Source organism: Sus scrofa, chromosome 4 (genome assembly GCF_054392235.1).
Source record: "Sus scrofa isolate SSC_HxYL_T2T_F1_AM1 chromosome 4, Sscrofa_HxYL_maternal_Yorkshire_Landrace_v2.0, whole genome shotgun sequence".
In the NCBI taxonomy this organism is placed as follows: Eukaryota; Metazoa; Chordata; class Mammalia; order Artiodactyla; family Suidae; genus Sus; species Sus scrofa.
The window spans coordinates 82081592-82103663 of NC_139386.1; the positions used below are offsets into that span (position 1 = coordinate 82081592).

Consider the following 22072-nt stretch of genomic DNA (forward strand, 5'->3'; position numbering starts at 1 on the left):
TTGCAGCCAAAAAAGAGGAAAAATGCAAAGACAGATTACAGTGACCTCCTTGTACTGGTTACAGGACAGTGTAATACCTATGCTTGTACTGGGGGAAGGATTTTGCAGTGACTAATACAAGAGTCTATTATCTGTCAGGTACTAAGATTAAGCCCATTTGCAGAAACGCAAATGGAGGCACATGGGGTGGGGGTGGGGGGAACTTTCCCCTGGCTGCCCTGGGGGCTGAGCCCAGGCCATCCCAGCCCAGGCAAGAATTCAGCCAACCAATGGCACCAGGAATCGGTCAGCACCCACCACAGGGATGCTCTCAATTTATGCACCAAAATCCCCTGGGCCTTTGTGGAAATGCACATTCCTGGGCTCAGAACCGGGCTGCTCAGGACCAGGCTCCTGAACCAAAACCTACTGGGAAGTGGGGCTTGGCGAGGAATTTACATTTTTAACAAGAAACTTCCAGGGACTTTTATGGCCAGGAAAAGTGGAGGATTACTAGAATTATTCTGTAAAATTTACCTCAGCTCCCTTCAGCCTCTGATTCCAGTGTTTAATGGGCTTCACAATCTTGTGGGTGGGGCTTTTTGTGGGTAATTAGTTCATTTTTTTAACCAGTCTCCACCAAGGAACGTTGCTAGGTTCTGTGGGTTTATGTGGATAAGTCAGATATGAAACGTCTCCTCAAAGACCCTGCAATATTGTATTGATATGATGAGGTTTTTAAATATTCTTTCAAATGCGAGCTATCTGTACCTTGTCCTAGTATTAAAGGCTCTGTTTTCCATAAGAGGGAATGCTTCTCTTATTTCCTATTCAGGAATGGCTTTATAAATCATGTATTTTGGTTAACTCTCCTAATTTTCTGGAGGGAAGGTGAATAACACGTATTATTATCTGTAAATAATGGAGACTATGTTTTTGAGAGAGAATAGTAAAAAAAAAAATGTATGCCAGCTGCCGCTATTATGCACGGCTTCGTGTGGCTCTCGGGTCTGTGCAAACGCTTTGGAGTGAGCAGGTGCATACGTTCACGATCCAGTAAAAATGCTCAACCTATCATTACAACAGTTCTTTAAAAAGCACACTGTTCTTTCCGTGATGAGTACAAATAATTTCACTAGTTCCTACCATCCTTCCTCCAAAAAGATGTCCGGAGGGCCGTGCCTTCTGCACCTCACAACAGACTCCTTCCTGTTGGGGGCAGAACTGGGATGCAGGGGCACGGGGGGCTGCAGACCCCTCAGACTGGTTGTCTATCCTTTCCCACACATCCTGCGGTTCCAGGTCTGTTCCAGGATCCGGTGGCTCCGTGAAGACCCCTCTTCCTGACTCCCCTCCCTCACCCTCCCTGTGCAGCCCTGGTGAGATAATACCCATTAGCCCCTATCAACATGGCCTGGGGTGGTGTGTGTGTGTGTGGGGGGGGTAAGTGAGGCTTAGGGCCCCATGGCTCTTCGTGTACAAGCTCTCCTTCTTCAGAGTCCGAGGCCTTGGGAGGGGGAGGTTGTAGATGTGAATCTTTCCCTCTTTGCCTGACCCCAGAAGGATGGTGATGAGTGGGGCCGTCCTGCTCCAGCACAGAGTGTGGGTGGCAGACAGTGATGGACACGTGGCCTGGAGCGGTAAGCACTCTCCTGCTGGGTCAAGGCCACTTGTTGGGGCTCATGCATTTGGGGGTCTGTGTTTTAGATTTTCTGCTTCCATCGGGAGTGGGTCTGTTAGTTGCACACATCACTCACTTTGGTTACCTGGCTGGCTGGTGGCACAGGGGCCAGGACCGACCCTCTGAGCCACGGTCAGGCTTTCTCATCACTCCCAAGGCAGGGACAGGCTTTCAGCTGAGCCCTGGGCTAACCTGCCGCATAGGGAACTCTATCCCATCGCCTGGGATAGACCACGAAAGAAAAGAGTCTAAGAAAGAATGGAGCCGTGACATGTTGCTGGGTGGCAGAAACTGGCACAGCCCTGAAATAAGGATATCTTAACAAACATTTTTTAATTAAAAAAACTGTTTTTGTGGAGTTCCTCTCGTGGCTCAGAGGTTAACGAACCTGACTAGCATCCATGAGGAATGGGGTTCGATCCCTGGCCTCGCTCAGTGGGTTGAGGATCTGGTGTTGCCATGAGCTGTGGTGTAGGTTATAGATGCTGTTCAGATCCCATGTGGCTGTGGCTGTGGTGTAGGCCAGCAGCTGTAGCTCCGATTAGACTCCTAGCCTGGGAACCTCCATCTGTTGTGGGTGTGGCCCTAAAAAGACAAAAAAAAAAAAAAAAAAAAAAAACCCAAAACCCAAAAAAACTTATGTTCACAAAGGCAAAGTAAATGATCTGAGCTCTGACAAGTAAGTAAAATAAAGGAAAAACCACAGAATCAAGTCTTTTCAAGCAATGCTCACTCTATGGATGAACTATCATTCAAAACATTAAATGTTTACTTTATGGGTGTTTGTCCTATTTTCAAGATCTTGAATGAAAATCTTCAACACCAGGATGACTGAATTAGTCTTTAAAAAAACTTCATTAACAAGAGATGTGATAAATAAAAAAAATTCCCGCAATTTTGGAAAATTGTAACACTTAAAAAAAAATAAAATAAAAACAGTGTGGTAGACTGAGGACCTTCCCTGGGGGCAAAAGCCAGAGATTCCTGAAATGCAGAAAGGGGAGGAGGGAGCCCCACCCAGGTCTGAACACAGGTTGGAGTTTGTGATCTGTGTTTCTCGTGCAGCACGTCTTCATCATCCCTGGAGCACCCCCTGAGGTCTATTCTACACGTAGGGGAGTATTCACAAGAGCTTGGAACAGACATACCAACGAGGCAAACAGCCTCTGAGGTAGGGGGCCCCTCGTTGCTGGGAGCCCAGCTCAGCTCCTTATCCGGCTGCCGTCTCTGCAGCCGCCCCCGCTGGCCCGGCCATCTGCCTCCTTCCGAGCCCCTCCTGTCAGGACACAGCCCTGACTACTTCAGCAGCTCAGACCACATGCCGGTTCCTCAGGGAAGCTGTCCCACTGCCCTGGGATGTGGCCCCTTTTTGTGCTATCCACTGCACTGGCTGCTTCTCTTTTCCAAATTTGCCTCCTTGTCCTGCTTGCCCCACACCTGCCGAAGCCACTGGACCTGCTGAAACCACTGGACCCACCAAGGTCACTGGGCACCAAAGCCAATGGACGTGCCAAGGTCACTAGACCCGCCAAAGCCACTGGACCCGCTGAAGTCACTGGACCTGCCAAGGTCACTGGACCTGCTGAAGCCACTGGACCCGCCGAAGCCACTAGGGCCGCAAGCTCCCTGAGTGGCAGAATTTGTCCCCCTCACCAGCGAGTAACCAGGCCCCTCCGCATTGCCTGGGCCTGGGATGCGCCGTATGAATGCAGGTTGGTGGGTTGATTGATGGCCCACAAAACCCAGCCCCGAGCAGCCAGGTGGCCACTGACTCAGAGGTCAGCCCAGTGGGTCTGAGAGCTCAGCTTGGGCTAAACCTGAGATTGGTATTTGGCTCTAGGTTGCCCTAGAAGGATCCAGAATTTGCATAGTCTTTGGTTCACAGAACAGAGGTTTTCAAGCTGTGTTTTAGAACCTGAGGGCTCTTGGCGGGGGGAGGGGGGGTGTAAAGCACTTAGGATACCAGGTGGCAGGGGGGAGAGATTGCGCACAGTGGGTCTGAGTCCTCATACCCTGTAACTTCCATGTTCACAGTCTAACACGTGTGTGGGGACTCACTTACTGTGCGAAAGGCAGTTTACCCAAATGAACTCATTTCCCATGACAACGCTAAGTGGAAAGTAGGGTCTTACCACCTGGGGACACTGAGGCTGCTCCAGAGCACACAGAGCAAATGCAGTCTGGTCGAAGGCTCCAGATCACACTCTCATGAGGGGCGCCGAGAGCCCGCACATAGTGGCAGCCTGGCTCTGGCAGGTTCTGGGGGCACAATTCAGCATTTAAGGAAAAATGCTGCCAGAAAGACTTAAAATCTGCTAGTGACAGTGTGCCCGGACGCCAGTCTTCTCAAGCAGTCTCCTTGCAGTGGGTTTTTATTTTCCTGGTCCTGGTTTGCCTGCAGTGTCCGCGTGGTCTGTGCAGGGGAGTTGAGCTGCCCAGGTGGAAGCAGGTCTGGCCTGAAGCAGAAGGAAGCCCGTGGGCCGGACACTGAGAAGTCTAGTTTGGGACACTCCGCAGTCCTCCTGCCCCTTCTCGAAGGTGACCTGTCTTCCCCATCTCCCCACAAGGCAAGTGAGCCGGGTGTAGGGGTCTGGACACCATGAGAGCCAGCGTCCCCTCTGATCTGGCCCCTCTATGGGTCTCCTCCCAAACAGCAAGGGGCAGAAGCAGCCCAGTGGGCACTTCTCTCGGGTGCAGACTGACCTTGAAGAGGATGAGCGTGTGGACAGGGGTAGCCTCTGGAAAGCTGTGACGACACCAGCTCCAAGCCGGCCAGTCCTGCACCCACAGTCCTTCTTCAGACGTGCATGCCGAGCCACTAGCCTGGGTGCCCTAACTTGTCCAAGGTCCATGGCATTTGCTGGGGATCTGCCAGGAAGCAGGAGCATTTTCTGGACACTGAGGCGAGCTCTCTTCCCCACGTAGACCTCGGGGTTCACGTGGAGGCGGGACATTAGGAGGCTTTTTGACAATGTAAGGCATCCAATTGCACAATATAAGATGATGATGAAAAACTAATGCTTTCATAACATTGTAGAGCAGCTCTAATTGTTTTTGGTTTTTGTTTTAAACCTGTTGCATTTAAAAAATATTTGCTGGGAGCATAGCACACCCTGCAAGCCACACGCTGAACGTGATGTGAGGCTGATGGTCAATAGCCAGGCCCGGTGCTTGGTGCTGGCATTGGCACTTCCCTGTCCGCCAGGGGGGACGCGCCTGCAGGGGACGCGCCCGGAGAGGCATGCAGCCCTGAGCTCTGCTCAACTATCTTCTTCCCTCTGCAGCTTCCTACTTCCCATCTGTGCCACCCACTGGCTTCTCAAAGGATAAGAAAGAAAATTGGCACACAGTTCAAGGAAAAAGAATCAGAAGATGTAGGCTTCCCAGTCCCGGTCCGTGGTGTTGGAGCCACACGGCCACGGCCAGGCCACCCTCACCTCCTCGAAGCTATGACCTGGCCTGACCCACCTGGGCTGTGCCGTTTTGCCACCCGTGGATACCCGAGTGCTGGTCGTACTTTGCACCTTGCCAGGAAAGCATTTTCTTTTTCCTTTCATCTTTGCCAGTGCTGCCTGCGGGCTCCAAAAGGCATCTTCAGAAAGCGGATCATTAGAGTGATGGAGTCTGGGCAGGAGTAATCACTCTCTATTTTGCTTGGGTGCAGCCCTTCAGAGAAAATGACGCCCTTGCCAATAATTATTAGGTTATCACCTTGTCATATTACTCCTCCTGGAGCCTCAATTTGAGGGCAAACGTTAGGCCAACCTTTGCTGTTTAGTTCTCTGAGTCAAATAAATGTAGTATTCCAGGAAAAAAAAAAAAAAACCACACACACAACACATCAAAACCAGAAACCCTAAGCAACAGTTATTTCTGAATAGAACACAACTATGTGATGGTTTTAAGGATGGCTTAACAAAATGAACACTTAGGACTTCCCTGTGGCCCAGCAGGTTAAGGACTCAGCATTGTCATGACTGGCGCGGGTTTGATCCCTGGCCCCTGAACGATCTACCTGCCGCTGGCGAGGCCAGACAAAAGGATGCTTAGTGCAATGGCAGTTGTATCCATTAACAAACACTTGGAAGCAGCCAGGAGTCAGCCTTCTCAGATCACGTTTGTGGAAGGCCGTCCAGATGCTGCCATCTCACAGGAAGGCCCCCTGAGAGTTGTCTGGAGATGACCTACTGCGTGTTCATCTTCCCTGAAGTGCACAGCCCTAAACTACAAGTACGGGTGACCTACTGCTTTGTCCACGTGCTTTGAATGTGGGGAGAGAATGGATGGACTTTGACGGGATTTGCCCCTGGACCAAGAGACTTGTCTCTTTATTTTGGCCTTGGCCTTGTGATGAGAGAGCCAGGCCAGGGCTTGGGACATGCAGGCTCACGGGGCTGCCTTCAGGGAGAAGGCCCCCATGGGTGCTCTTCCCAAGGACTGTCCCTGGGCGTGACCCAGCCCGCTCTCCTCAGCTTCCTCAGTGACGTCTCCCTGGTCCTGGGCCCTGGAGGCTCCCGAGTGCAAAGAGCTAGGAAGGCGGATGCTGTGAAAGGGGGTTCCTTGGGGTTGGATGGAAGGTGCCCGGGACCAGCAAAAGGAAGGGTTAGGGCTCCTTGGCCCCAAAGGAGGAGCGTGTCTTTGACACCCCTCGCTTCCTAGGCACGCATGCTCAGTCTCCACGTGAGGACGGGTCTTTGCCTCAGCTCTTCCCAGAACTTCATGAGCAGCAGCTGTTTGAGGTCTCAACCCATATTTCATAAGGTCAGATCCCATCTTCCCGAACATGTGCCTAGATTACTCATCTTCACTTAGCAAGGGAAAAAAACGAGTTCAGAATCATATGTAGGGAGAAGCTTCCCATCTGAGATTTTGCAGCAGTGGAAGTTGGACTTTGCGAGTTTGTTTTGGGTAAAAGCATATTTCCCGGGGCTGGTTCAGCAACAACATTCTGAGATGCTGGGTCCCATCTTCTAGTGAGGGATCAGCGGCATATTGTGGATTCCAAAACTGAGTCTGCATCTGCTGTACCCAGACCTGCTCCGTTTGGGAAGCTCGCAAGTAGGCTGGCCTTTTTTTTTTTTTTTTTTTTTTCCTTCCCCCGAGTTTCTCTTTTGGCCAAAGAGAAATTGCTTCTGTGCCACTCAAAATACTTGAACTGATCTGCAAGCCAGAGGAGACAGCAGCAGTGAAGGCCCTGCTCAGGAATTCACTGATGTGGGGGTGACACGAAGGTAGACAGACAGGGTAGTCCCAGAGAGTTCTGGTGTGTCCCCCACTCCCGGAAACGAGAACTGGTATTTGGGTCTATAAGAAGGAGCTCACAAGAGAACATGCTGGTAGGTTTTCTGATGTGCTTTGGGCTCTCAGATGAGCTGGTCTTTCATCGGTTGTTTGATTACGCACAGTCAAACCTTTTGCATAAAACTCAGCTTGCACCTTCTGTACGTGGATTCGTGTTGTAGGCATTAAGGTTGTTTGAAAGCCACGAGGCAGACAGAGGTGGCATCTGGGGAAAGTACAGAAAGAAATAAAATAACTTGTTAGTAAGACTGTCTTGGGGTGAGCAAAAGGTTTGTGAGAAAACATATTCATCTAGATTTCTCTAGAAAGACCATGATGAACAGGAAAGCTTAAAGTAAAACAACAAAGGAGTTTCTGTTGTGGCTCAGCGGGTTAAGAACTGAACTAGTATCCATGAGGATGCAAGTTGGATCCCTGGCCTTGCTCAGTGGGTTAAGGGTCCCGCGTTGCTGTGAACTATAAGTGGAGACTGCGGACGCAGCTCAGATCTGGTGGTGTTGTTACCATGTAGGTGGGCTGTGCTGTGGTGTAGGCAGGCAACTGCAGCTCTAATTTGACCCCTAGCCTGGAAATTTCTATATGTCATGGGTGCGGCCCTGAAAACACAAAAAAATAAAAAATTAAAAGAGCCTGCCGAGGACAGGTGGGACAGCTACGGGCCAGGCCCTGCATGAGCTTCAGGGGAAACTTCAAGGAACATAAAATACAGGGTCCCCGATTCCTGGAGTTTCTGGCAGAGGAGTTTATCATGCATGGCCTAAATAATTGATAGTGTTGAAAAAAAATGCTATCCTTGATAGGCCCAAAATACGTGGTACATTTTCCCCATTGTTGTCAACTTTGGTTTTGTGGACCAACATCCTTGACCCCTGGGTAAAAACTGGCAGGTGCCCCCGCCCCCTTCTGCTTGTTCTCAGATGAGACAAAAGTTCCTCTGGACAAGTTACGTCACAGAAACAACCTCATTGCAGCCCTCGAAGTGTCTGGTCCCAGGCATGGGTCACACACCGGCCTTGACTCAGCTTTGCCATGTCCCCTGGGGCCTGTCTACCTGCGGCTGGGCTGTAGAGGTTGTGTGTGTGTGTGGGGGGGCAGGTGGCAGAGGTAAGAGCCCCAGCCCTTTCTTACCTGGCTGGCAGGTATCCTATTCTCTGCCCTGGCACCTCTTGGGAGGATGGACTTTCCAGAGGTTCAGGCAGCAAGGCTCCTTGTCCTTGGCATCTCCTCCATCCGGGTGGATGCCTCTCACCTCCCTCGGTCACTGGATGAGCCTTCCTCAGCACTGGTTACCCCCATGGTCACCCCCATCCTCTTACTGTCCCCTTTGCCCTCTTCCTGTCCCCTCTATCCTCATCTTGTCCCCTCCATCTTCTGCCTGTCCCCTCCATCCTCTTCGTGTCCTCTCCAGCCTCTAGGGAGCCCCTTTGGACAGATTTCCCTGCAGCCCCAGGGACACACTTCTGGGCCTGGGTACCTCATGGGTCCTCCACCCACACCCAGGCAGGTGCAAGCCCACGCCAGCATTCCTGTGCCCTGAGGGGCTCGGCCCCCAAAGCTGTCTGTGGGCTCCTCTGTCATCCCAGACGATCCTGGATGGGCCAGTGCCCAGTGGACTTTCCCAGGCAGCCTCCCACTGACCCCCTTTCCGGTGTGGCCATGCCCCAGCCCCTCCACCCTGACCTGTGATGGGAGGGCAGCAGCCCCAGCCCTGCCACACAGAGCACCACCTCCTCCTCTCTCTAATCTTTTTTTGTATTCTTGGTTGGGGAGGGGTCTCCCAGGGCCCCTTCCTCTTGCACCACGCAGGTGGTGGCGTGGGGATGTGGGGGTCTTGTAAGTGCTGGGGTGTTAGGCTCTGGATTATTTCACCTCGAATCTAACAGAAAGGGTGCAATCACTATGAGCAGAAAACAGAAGAAACTCAGCTCCCCGAGTTTTAAAGACCCTGCCCTGAGGCCGCAGCTCAGCATCAAGGTCGGGCCTCAAACCCAGGCCGGGGCACCAGCTCCTGCCTTTGCAGCCGCGGAGTCAGGAAGAACTGGAGGGGGTGGGGGTGGGGGTCGCTCCTTATAGATTTGGGGCAAACAAGCAAGAAAGTTGGGGTGAGCAGCGCGCCTGCGCCCCGCTCACAACAGGTCCTTGTAGGAGGCGGCGGCCGTGCCACGCGGCGCCGGGGACTGGGCTGCGCTCGGACGGGAGCCCGCTTGTTCGCTGGGCCTCAGTGAAAAGAGTTTTGAAATGAGTTCTGAATAGACAGCATTTTCTTTGTGCGGGTGGTAAATAACCCAGCGCAAAGTTAGCAAGTTGCAGCTCCGGCATCCTGACTCCATGGAACTTTTTTGTGGGGAGAAGGGCAGGATGTTTTTAACAGAATGTGAGCGCCCCGGAGCCCTGGAGGTAAGGGGATGGCCGTGGTGGGTCCCGCCTTGGCAAACAGAGCTTTTCAGGAAGCTGCAAAGAGGAGAGAAGGTTCCTACCCACCACCCACGCCCTGCAGAGCTTCCCGAGGGCCATTCACAGGGCATTTATTTAGATCTGATCAAAAGTCGGTGATTTTGTTATGATTGTTTTCACGCGCACCTTTCTTTCTTACTGTAGAAAGCAATCCCATCTCTGAATGGGGCCGTGTGGAGAAACCCGAAGCGAAACAGCATAAGAGCCTTTTGGAATATATCCCGGAAAAGATAATTTTCTACACATCTGCAGCGTTTCTCCGGGTAAAGGTAAGAAAAAGAAAGTTGTGAAAAGTAGATTCAAACTATTTCACGACATCATAGTGGGTTGGGCTTTGGGATGATACCCAGAGCACTGATGCAGGACGGATGTGGGGGAGCCGGGAGGGGCCCGCTCCCGCCCCTCCCCCTCTCCCCTTGGCCAGGTAGCTCTGAGGCCACCCGGGGCTGTTTCCCACCACAGCGGCAGAGAGCCTTGGGAGCACACGTGCCCCGGGTCAGGGACCCTGGAGGGACTGCAGCATTCCACAGCCAGAGCTCCTACCAGAATGTCAGTGTGTTTCTCACTGCAAATGTTACTTGTACATTATGGAATTCCTTTTAGGTTTATATTTGCACTGGGACTGACTCATTTTCTATTTAGGATTCTTAAAAAATCACTTTTATAGTGCTCAGATGAGAAGTACATCTGTTGCTTACATATAATAAGCATCAAACATGAAGGCATGTTGTGTGCTGGAGCCATTTGTTTGTCACTGTAGGGGACCTGCGCCACCCCCGCCCTGCATGTTTCCTATCTGGAGACGAGGAATCAAACTTTATGGTTCTTCCCTTGAGCAGTAAGATCTTTTTTTTAAATCCCCAGCTCATTGGGTCACTGGAAATGAACATCATTTAGAATTCTGGAGTGTGTACTTTGAATGAAGTTCAGAGGGACAAGATTGCACTGGTGCATGGTCATTAGTGTTTGGGCTTCTGGATAGGTTTCTGAAGCAGTACTTTGGAAACTATGTTACTTGTTGGAAGGTTATATACACATGTCATTAGCACCTTAGCAGGATGATCTTTCCAGCAGGCTTAGAGGTCAAGCCATTGGCTCTTGGGACTGTGTCAGTTTTCTGTCTTGTGATTGTGGGTGAAGCAAACAGTTATAAGTCAAGTAGAAGCCGATATGTTTCAGGGTTCTGATATTCATGCATTTGGTTGGATGTGTTTGCACAGCCTGGAGCCTTGAACTTTCTACTGCACATAAATGGCTCTCGAATTAACTGGAAGGGCCGCTTTAGGTCAACTTAGAACGAGAAAGGCAAAGGCAGGAAGTCTCCTGTAAACCATGGCCTTGTTGAGATAAAAATTATGACATTCCTCAAAAAAAAAATTGTTGTTGATTAAATAAGTTCAAATAACATGTTGTTTCCCATGCGAACATTATAACCAGTTTTTAAAGACAAAATTGTGTCTTTAGTTTGTTATTAGTGGGTTACTTGTGATTGTGTAAGTTTTTTGGGAAAAGTTTTACCTCCAACCTGCAATAAAAATTAAATTTAGAGATCCTGAATTTAAAAAATATTTTACCTTAATTATTTATTTAAACATTTTAAATTAAAATAGGGCTTTGTACGTCAGAAATAGGAGCCCTTATGGAGTTCCCGTGTGGTGCAGTGGAAGCGAATCTGACTAGCATCCATAAGGACACAGGTTTGATCCCTGGCCCCGCTCAATGGGTTAAAGATCCAGCGTTGCCGTGCGCTGTGGTGTAGGTCGCAGATGGGGCTCAGATCCTGCATTGCTTCAGCTGTGGCGTAGGCCTGCGGCTATAGCTCTGATTGGGCCCGTATCCTGGGAAGCTCCGTATTCCACCGGTGCGGGCTGAAAAGAAAAGAAAAGAAATAGGACCCCTTAATGTATTTAGGAACTCAGGTGAGGATGTGGGCAGGAAGAAGCCAGGGCAGTACCTGTGTCCTGAAACCATTTACTGGAGTTCGCCAGCAGAGGGAAGCACAGAGCAACGAACTCAGAAGCCTCTCCGTCTAGATGTCTAAAAATCTAAAAGTGAAAAAGTATGAAAGTGGTACTTTTTGGACAGCACCTCCACTGAACTCACACACCTCTAAAATAAATTGATAAAATGCCCAAACATGTTAATCCCTAAATAATTCCCTCACCATGAAAGTTTGAGGTGCGAGGACAAAATTTGATTTCCTCAATCAGAGGTGTTTGCCCTGTGATTTTACCTTTGATTGATTCTCTTACAAAAGACTCTGTGAATGCAAATACCAGTAATATGCACACATTTTCATAATGAAGCTTTTCAGGATGGTTTTTCTGTTGAAAAATACTGAGAAAAATCATAATTCAGACTCACGGAACACCCTCTATCAAACTCAGCATTTGATGCAAAATGCAGCTTCATAAAGGCTTCTAATTAAATCCACATTTGCTTGATGAGTGCAATAGCACAGTATTCTATTTGTTAAATTTTTTCTCCTCAAAATAACTACGGCAAAGATTTTCTGTTCTCAAAAAAAGAAAGACAAACAAAAAACCAAAAAACAAAAAAACCCCACATGGACTACTCAATATTTGACATACACTTTACACTGGAAATCCAGAAAGATTAAGACAGAATAAATTGAGGAGTTCCCGTCATCGTTGGCTCAGTCGTTAACGAATCCGACTAGGAACTATGAGGTTGCGGGTTCGATCTCTGGCCTTGCTCGGTGGGTTAAGGATCCGGCATTGCCGTGGGCTGTGGTGTAGGTCACAGTCACAGCTCGGATCCCAAATTGCTGTGGCCCTGGTGTAGACCGGCGGCGACAGCTCTGATTTGGACCCCTAGCCTGGGAACCTCCATATGCAGTGAGAGTGGCCCTAGGAAAGGCAAAAGGACAAAAAAAAAAAAAAAAAAAAAAGACAGAGTAAATTGAAACAGAATCCCAAAGAATTCAGAGGGACAATTTTGTGAAAACACATTCTATTTAACTTTGAGGTTATTATAAAAACTGGAGTTTATGGTTCGGGCATTAATGTTGGGGGAATCTCAGTGTTTTTCTACTGAATTTTCTCCTGTAATCTGGAAGTCACCATTTAAGATGATCATCTTATCCGTTAATTAGGGTTGCAAAAGACTTTTCTCTTTTCAAAAGTTCATGAACACACAACAAATTGGAGCTACTTGTATAAGCCCACTGAGCTTTCTGGGATCTACCTCTGACTGACGTTGGCTCTGTTGATCTCAGAGTGTTGACATTTCAGGTATTGTTGTTTTCAGAGGTTTCCCAGGCAACCACATCAATTCATCTGGTCCCAGGCAAAGTGCCCTTGAACTCCCAGTCGCTTCACTTCCCGGCGTGAGTCACGTGTGTAGCAGGAGAGACACAGACTCTGTGTAGGGGGCTAACGTGAGGGGTGGGGTGAAGAGAGGGACCATCTCACACAAAACGTCCACTTGGCTGTTGAGACTCCAGCCCGCTGCTGGCAGGGCAAGCTCTCATTGTAACTCCAGGGGTGGGGCCGTGGGGGGTCCACGGCCAGTGCCCTGTCCTCATCCTCAAGGCTTCTGGGCAGAGTGGAGCCCCAAACACCCCTGCATCACCCCAACAATGCCTTCAGGGGCAGATCGCTGGCCCCCAGGAAGCCAAGGCCACTAGCCTGAGTGACACCTCGGGGTCCCAGATGATGTCTCTCTCACACACACACACACACACACACACACACACACACACACACACACACACACACACATGACCTGTGAGACCCTCTGCCCCAGCTCTGCTTCCTTCTGTTCGTGTGCATCTCCAAATCCTTCCTGAGGAGCAGGGCAGGGAGCAATCGGGGTCACTGGCCCGGGGTTGGAGGTTTGTGAGGGACCCTGTGTTGCCAGTGGGTTACGATCTGTGCATTGTTTAAAGTAAAACTTCACCTCATTTAGGCTGGTAGTGCAGTTAGAATATCCTTTTCCCCTTGTTTTCTTTACCCTGGCTCTTGTCCTCCCCATTGATGACTGGTGACGGGCTTGACTGGTGAATGTGGCCACAGAATATACAATCTGCAAGTCCCACTCAGGAGGCTTCTAACCATCCTAGGGCTGCGCTCCATGGCCCACGGGGCTCCCGGAGTCTAGAGCTCTGAACGGTTCATCCTCCTCATGCAGATCCAACCACAGAAGCAGAGCCCCACCCTCCCCACCCTCCCCACCCCTCCCCCTCCTTTCCCACTTGGCCCCACCCCCGCCCCCACTCCGCCCCCACCATCCGTTCTCCCACCTGCTATATTCTGTTCTGTCTGATCCACTCACTGGGACATGAATATCCTGTTGAAATGTGTCTAAGTAAGCACATTAAAAAAAAAAAAAAAACTAACCTTCCTGGGTCTATAAATAATTTAAATAAGGATGTGCATCTAATAACATATATAATATGGAATATATATATTTAGCTCTCTGAGTAGTTGCTTTAGCTACCAGCCCTTCTACCAGCTGCAATTACCTCTGTGATTATCACTTTGAATAATCCGCGGCTTGTTAAAATTAATGGAGAGAAATGTAATTTTATAGTAGGAAATGTAGTTGTCAGGGTGTGAAATAATAGTAATCAGTTTGAATAAATATTTGCTATTTGTTTTCATAAAAGTTTAAATCCTCAAAAGAGAACTCTGACCAAAATAGGACTAGAGCAGGATCACGGAAACAGGTGGTATGAGTCATACTCTTGGCTTTTAATTAAAGGATGCTCTGGCTGTTGGCATGGACTGCACAGAGGCAGTTTTAGGATTTCTTAAGCTGGACTCCAGCTGGAGAATTCTTAATCAGGGCGGACTTACTCTGATTGTTTATCGTCTATTTGTGCGCTGATGAGAAGTGGTGATACGGTGCTGATACCTCAATCACGGTTTAAAAAATTCAAAGAGCATATGAATCCTCGGACCTGGACAGTTCTTCCTGAGCCAGAGGGGTTTTGTGCAAAGCTACTATGTAGACCAGAGAATCGGTCTTTTGCTGTTTAGTTTTGTCACCCTATGTCAATAGCTGAATGGATATTCTGAATTAATAAGCATAACGTTTGTATAAGCTAAAGACTAGTCTAAGCTCTGCATTCGTTGATGGGAACCTTAATCAAGTGTTTCTTTTCATCAGCTTGTTCAAGAGGCTTAAACATAATTATGGTTCTGAGGCCATGACATACCAACTGGGTAAAATTGTAGCTAGCACTGGGACAGGTGACTTAAAGTTTGGGCTTGCGAGTTGCTTCTAGGACTTGGAAGGTCCTGAAGAACTAGGTTTTGGGGGAATATGTGTATATTTATACTTTGTATCTTACTGAGAAGAATCTAGGTATTAAAATATATCCATAGGATTGCATTTGGTTTTATTTACTTTTGCCTTTTTTTTTTTTTTAAGGCCACACCTGTGGCATACGGAGGTTCCCAGACTAGGGGTCCAACTGGAGCTGTAGCCACTGGCCTACACCACAGCCACAGCAATGCAGGGTCGGAGCTGTGTCTGAAATCTACACCACAGCTCACGGCAACACCAGACCCTTAACCCACTGAGAGAGGCCAGGGATTGAACCCACGTCATCATGGATGCTAGATGGGTCGTTAACCGCTGAGCCACGATGGGAACTCCTGGTTCTATTTCTTCTTTTTTTTCTGCTTAATATTTTTAAAAGTTATTTTATTGAAGTATAGTTGATTCGCAATGTTGTGTTAATTTCTGCTGCACAGCAAAGTGATTTAGTTATACGTACATGTATATATATTATATTCTTTTTCATAGTCTTTGCCATTATGGCTTACCTCAGGATATTGACTGTAGTTCCCTGTACCACACAGTAGGATCTTGTCGTTGAGATTGTTTTGTTTTTAACTAATGTTTTGGTTAAAAAATGATGGGAGTTCCTGTCGTGGCGCAGTGGTTAATGAATCTGACTAGGAGCCATGAGGTTGCGGGTTCGGTCCCTGTCCTTGCTCAGTGGGTTAACGATCTGGCGTTGCTGTGAGCTGTGGTGTAGGTTGCAGAAGCGGCTCGGATCCCGTGTTGCTGTGGCTCTGGCATAGGCTGGTGGCTACAGCTCCGATTCGACCCTAGCCTGGGAACTTCCATATGCCGTGGGAGCGGCCCAAGAAATAGCAAAAAGACAAAAAGACAAAAAAAAAAAAAAAAGAAATATAGGTTGACATTCTTATCTTGATAGCAAATACAGAAAAGTGACGGAAATACAAAGCATGAGCTAGCGTTCAAGTTCTCAACATGCCGAGGGGACAGCCATGGGGCAGTGGGCTTTGGTTGCCGGCTTTTCCCACGGCTCTGCTTGGTACCTGGTGCTCAGTTAGCTCAGGAAAGCGGGATGATGAGCATCAGGACTCACGCCCGGTTTAGCTTCCTTTCCTCCTTCCTCGGCATCCCTCACGTCACCTGCTCTGCATCTGTCAAATGTTAGGGTGCCATGAAACCCGAGAAGCAGTGAGCGGAGTACCTGCTCCAGGAGCTGGAAATGCCTCAGCCCATCCGTTCCTGCAGCGGCTGCTCTTCACTCTCTCAACAAACACCCGAGCCCTCTCTTGTGTCAGGCGTGGGTCTCATGTCGGTGCGTGATCAAGAGCCCTTGAAGGTCGTTGTGATCATCTCCCTTGTACAGAGGACAGAACTGAGACTTGTAGAGAGGTCGGGAGAGATGTGAAGGCCATGAGACTAGTGAGGGCTGAAGTTGAGATTTCAGTCCCATCACAGAACTCTGCTCACTCCCGCCTCCTACACAGACCTGCTCTGAGGAGGCCATGCCTCCGGCAGACATCTCAAAACTATTTGGAAACAATTTCAAACTCAGAAAAAGTCCTAAGTATGCAGAATTCCTGAATACCCTTCACCAAGTTTTCCCAGCTGTGAACCTTTTACCCGATGTGCGCTCTCTGTTTGTATTTAGGCACGTGCACCCCCTGCACACACGCTGACATATTTTTTTTTCATAAAACATTTGTGATAAGATCTAGACATGATCCCCTCCTTTCCCGCCAATTCCCATAATATGTTTCAAAAAACGCATGGATGTTCTCTGACCTTCCCCAATGCAAGGTCAAAATCATGCCTTTAGCAGGGGTCCAATCCGCAGACTTTATCCAGAATTTACCAGTTATTCCAATATAGTCCATTATGGCAGGTTTTTTTTTTTTTTAAATTGTGCAGGGTCCAGCCCAGGAGTATGTGTGGTCATAAACTGTCCTGTATCTTTTGTGTCTTTTTTTTTTGTAGGTGTTTTTTTAAAAACATTTTTAATAAGGTATAGTTGATTTACAATGTCCCTTCAATTTCTGCTGTATGGCAAAGTGACCCAGTCACACACATGTATACATTCTTTTTCTCATGTTATCTTCTGTCGCATTCTGTCACAAGTGATTGACTATAGTTCCCTGTGCTGTACAGTAGGACCTCATTGCTTATCCATTCCAAATGCCATAGTTTGCATCTCCTAACCCCAAACTCACAGTTCATCCCACCCCTTCCCCCTTCCCCTGGCAAACACAGATCTGTTCTCCATGTCCGTGATCTCTTTCTATTTTGTAGATAGGATCATCCGTGCCATATTTTAGATTCCACATTATAAGAGATATCATATGATATTTGTCTTTCTCTTTCTGACTTACCTCACTTAATATGGGAATCTCTGGTTGCACCCATGTTGCTGCAAATGACATGATTTTGTTCTTTTTTATGGCTGAGTAGTATTCCACTCTGTGTGTGTGTGTGTGTGTGTGTGTGTGTGTGTGTATCTATATATATATCACAGCTTTATCAAAACTACAGTGAGGTACTACCTCACACCAGTCAGAATGGCCATCATTAACAAATCAACAAATAACAAATGCTGGAGAGGGCGTGGAGAAAAGGGGACCCCCTTCCACTGTTGGTGGGAATGTCAATTGGTACAACCACTATGGAAAACAGTATGGAGGTTCCTCAGAAAACTAAATCTAGAACTGCCATATGATCCAGCAATCCCACTCCTGGGCATATATCTGGACAAAACTTTTATTCATAAAGATCCATGCACCCCTCTGTTCACTGCAGCACTGTTCACAGCAGCCGAGACATGGAAACAGCCCAGTGTCTTCTGTGTCTTTTAATCAGGAACCACCCTGCAGGCTTCATGTCTCGTGACCCTGACCTATTTGAAGAATAGAGGCCAGTTACCATGGAAACGTACCTCACTTTGGGCTCGTCTGATGTTTCCTCCTGATTTGATTCAGGGTGCGTGCTTTGGGCAGGAACCTGTGAAAGGCACGCTGTGTTCTCTTTGGGGTGTTGTGCCGGGAAGCATGGCTACTGATTCACCTCGTTACTGGCTTGCTCAGTTGGGTAACAGAGGTCTTCATAGCAAGGTTCCCATTTTTCCCTTTTTAAGTATTACTACCTCCTGGGGAGACGTTTTGAGACTATGTAAAGATTCTGTTTCCTCTTTCATTTTTACTGCACTGGTTTTAACATCTATGGATGATTCTTGCCTGTATCTGTTATTACTATGATGGTTGCCAAATGGTAGCACTTAACTTTTTAAGCTCCTTTATTCAGTACGTTGCTATTAGTCTGTAAAGATAGAGTATCGCTAGTCCTCATCTCGAGTCTGGGATCACACGCATGCCTTGGGGTTCTTATCTCCTTAGGGCCTCACATCTCCCACAGTAGATGCATTGCATCCACGTTTAATAGATGAGGGAACTGTGTAGCCGAAAACCAGTTGGCAGCATTTGCAGGAAGAAAATATTAAAAATTGATCTTTAAAATATCATCAGGGATACTCACAGTAAGATAATAGAGTGAAGCATACAAATTACCAAAAAAAGAGTTAGAAAGGAGAGAAACTAGAATCATATATAACATTGTGCTGTATGTTTAAAATTTGTGTGTGGAGGCCACAGAAAGAGATCAGCCCTCCTGACCTGCACATTGAGCAAGGTGTGCAGAGGATGGGACCTGAGATGTCTTATTACCATCACAGACACCAAAGGAGAGACATGGACAATGCCTGAGAACTGAACTTCAGCGTTGTTCTTTTCTCAGTTCAACAGAAAGATGGAAAGGGAAGGCAGAATAATGAGAGGCATCCAAAGCTCACCTTGACCTCAGCACACGGTGGAGATTTAGCAGGGTGGGGACAAAAGAGGAAAGGAGACTTGGCTCTCCAGGTGGCAGGAGCCGGGATGGAGGACAGGAGTCCCTGTGGGAGGCACTCTCTCTCACTGTGGATATAACTTGGCATCTCATGCTGCATCTTCCCATCTTGTTTTCCCACTGAGAACAGTCCTGGGAGGCTGCCTGGAGGGGGCTGAGGTGGTGCCTGGAGTGGATCCTGTATCTTGTGGCTCCACTGAGCTGGGGACCCATCCAGTGCCTCTTAAGATGTAGATTAATCCTTAATATAAGTTCAGGATTTTTAGATACTGAATCCCAGCCCACCAGCCACACACACCCCAAACTAAGGGGACAGCTCTTCTCACCCTCCTCGATGCTGCTGCTAGCAAACCTCAGCTCTCAGGAGATAACCAGCTAGCAAACCACAGCTCTCAGGAGCAGGTGGACAGGTATCAGAGCCGGCAAACCATCTTAGAAAGACAAAAGGTCTTGACAAAACTATAATTCAGAAAGATGCATGCACCCCTACATTCATGACAGCACAGTTCACAATAGCCAAGACATGGAAGCAACATAAGTGCCCATCGAAATAATGTCATTTGCAGCAACGTGGATGCAACCAGAGGTTATCATATTAAGTCAGAAAGAGAATCATATGATATCACTTGTATGTGGAATCTAATATGTGGCACAAATGCATCTCTCTACAGGACAGAACAGACTTACGTAGAGTACAGACTTGTGGTTGCCAAGGGGGAGGGGCAGCGTGGGATGCACCGGAGTTTGGAGTCAGTAGATGCAAACTATTATTAATATTTCCTAAGAGATACACTCATGAAACAAGACATTTGGAGAACAAAAGAACTCTTGGAAATAAAAAAAAAAATCATGATAGCAACATTAAAACACTCACATAAGGGGGATTGAGAGAGAAGTTGGCGTGAATGAGACTGTGGCCTTAATCTGTGATGATTAAACTATCACATTTTGTGAAATGTCACAAAATCGCATTAGCGTGTCTATCAGCAGGACTTGCCCAGGGTGGGAAAGGAGACTTGCTAAGGGAGGAGGCTTGAAGTACAAACTCCATCATCTGTAAACCCACCTCTGATGGTAATTCACCATCATGGACAACATGCTTGTGCACCGTGCCTGCTATGCCCTTCACCTCTATGATCCTGTTTGACCTGCTTGCCTAGACGCGGGAGGCCCCATCACCCACTTTTTTCCTGCTAGGAAAGGGGAGCAAGTGGGGTGGTTGATGTTTAATACAGAGCCTGTGCTCTTAGCGGCTATGCTGGTTTGCTTCTCCAGGAAAACACAAGGTTGGTAAATAGAGAAACCATCCTAGTTGCTGCCTTTCTCAACCGAATGGCCAGCCTCATCAGTGGTCCTAGTCCGACCGTTCGTATGGGGAAAATGATGGTGAAGTTATCTTGGAGGAGGGGTGAGAGGAAGAAGGGGGCTGCATCTTAAATCCCAAGTAGTCAATAGATGAAACCAAAATCGAGTCAAGCAGATTATTTAAAAATATGGAGAGTTCTCTGGTGGATCAGTGGGTTAAGAATCCAACATTGTCACTGGATTGTCATAGTGCAGGTTCAACCCCTGGCTCAGGAACTTCTGCATGCCAAGGGTGCGGCTAAAAAAAAAAGTATGGAGTTGGAAGCAAGAATTAACTAGAAGAAGGCAAAGTGGTAGCATCTGAGGAAGGGCAAGAGAAGATACGAGGATTTAAAAAAAAATGAAACTTCCAGACATTTTAGACTGTGTATATGTGCAATTTTGATGCAAATAAGATAATTTAGATTTTTTGAACAAAATGAGACTTAGGCTGTTATTAGATGAAATGAGATATTAATCAAGTTGATTAACAAATATGCATAATTAATTTGATGGAAATAGAGAGTGGTAAGAAAACAAACAAGATCTAAAAATGCTGTGGCAGACTCAGAAATGCATGAGCATAACCATGAAGCAGAATGGCAGTTTCTTTGAAAATTGAACGGGTGACTGAGCAGATATCTGGAACGATTCCTCCATTGAATGCAGAGGAAATGGGAAATGGAAGCGATTAGCCAAATAAGATGAAAACGGAGGGCAGGCGATGCTGATGCAAAATAGGAACAATGCTACGAAATGTAATAGAGGAAAACTTTCCACAGCCGAGGGAGGACTCAGGACAGAGAGATGGAATCGTGCTGGTCTCAGGCTTCCCAGCACGGTTCGAGGAAAAGGCAGTGAAGGAAATTTTAAAGGGAAGTGCAGGTCAGGAATTTAACACCCAGCCAAGAGGCTGTTCATGTGATTCTCCTATGAATAAACTGTCTTAAAAGTCCATGAACTAAGGATGTTCGTTGTTGGAGAAAGCCTTTGAGGACAGAGGTCAGCCACTGAGACTGGGGCGAAGGGACCTGGGATGGACTGCCCATCCCTCTAAAGGCAGAGCCGAGGCGAGCCTGCTGTAAAGACCGCAGTAAAACAGAGGTGTTTTCAGCTCAGATCCATGCACGGCTATTATTCATAAGGATGGAGAGCTTGGAGGAGGGGAGGAGAGAAGAAGGGAGATAAGGGAGGGATGTCTGCATTGTTCATTCAAGGAGATTGTCGGTCCTGATCAAAACTGATACCTCGATGCGATGGAGCCAATAGCCACAGATGATCACACTTGTGTGCCATTTAAAGATCCTTGGTCACCCCCAAAGAATCAAATCGGAGGCTCTTTTCAGCAGTCACTGAGTGTGGTTTCTGCCAGGAGGGCAGCCTGTTCCCTCCACCCCAGCGCCTCTGTCCTTGGGGATTTACAGTTTGTAATTTATGGGGCATAATTGTTTCCTGTTTGGGTTGTGGATGTGTAGGTGCCTTAAAACCATGTTAAGAGTTAGATTTTGTTCACCGTTTTCTTTCTGTTTGTGCCCATTTTGTGTTATGTGCACCACTGTGGGCCTGCGTGTTCTGTACACTCACACGCTTTTCAGTTTCCATAAACAATGCACCATTTTTGGTACTTTGGTAAAAGTTTGCATAGGTTTAGATAAAGCCTGTCTTGGCCCAGTGGCGGGAGCCCCCGTGAGACACATAGTGGGAGAACACTTCCCGTTTTGCGGAGAGCACTGCCTCTCTCACCACTCCAGCCACACGCACCCAGCCAGGCAGTGTCTGAAGTTGCCACTGCTCTTGGCCCAGTTTCTGTGTCTGGATCCCAGCAGCACCTGTTGGATGGGCTGGTCTCACAGACCCACGGTCAGGGTCAGGCTCTGTCTCCCTTGGAACCTCTGAGCTCATCAAGCATAGTCCTCGTGTGCCCGCGTCGTCTCTTCCTGAGAGATGGTTCCATTGGCTCCACTGGCTGTTCTGTGAACCTCCCAGGTCTCTCGCAAGTCCTTCTTCCAGGTCACCTGCATGCGGGGCTCATCGTCCTCGCTTATCTGATCTGCGTGTACATCTTCGTTCACTGCTCCGGCTCCGGGGAGCTGGCAGGGCAGTCTCACGTGGCACCCACTGTGAGAGGCTTTCGGATGAGACTTCCTG

The 22072-nt window shown here is 48.0% G+C and overlaps 1 protein-coding gene across 20 annotated transcripts in view; it reads left to right on the plus strand.

The window, feature by feature from the left end:
• Positions 1 to 22072, plus strand: part of ST18 (ST18 C2H2C-type zinc finger transcription factor) — a 300959-nt gene that overhangs the window by 39126 nt on the left and 239761 nt on the right. For 10 of the 20 annotated variants that reach the window (XM_085022388.1, XM_021089379.2, XM_021089381.2 and 7 more), the window contains exons 1-2: positions 9268 to 9358; positions 9560 to 9684. The gene's annotated coding sequence lies outside the window, so the exon portion shown is untranslated. Of the gene's footprint in view, positions 1 to 9267; positions 9359 to 9559; positions 9685 to 22072 lie in introns of those variants that run through there. The other 10 variants (XM_085022391.1, XM_085022393.1, XM_085022392.1 and 7 more) reach the window with 2 other exon arrangements.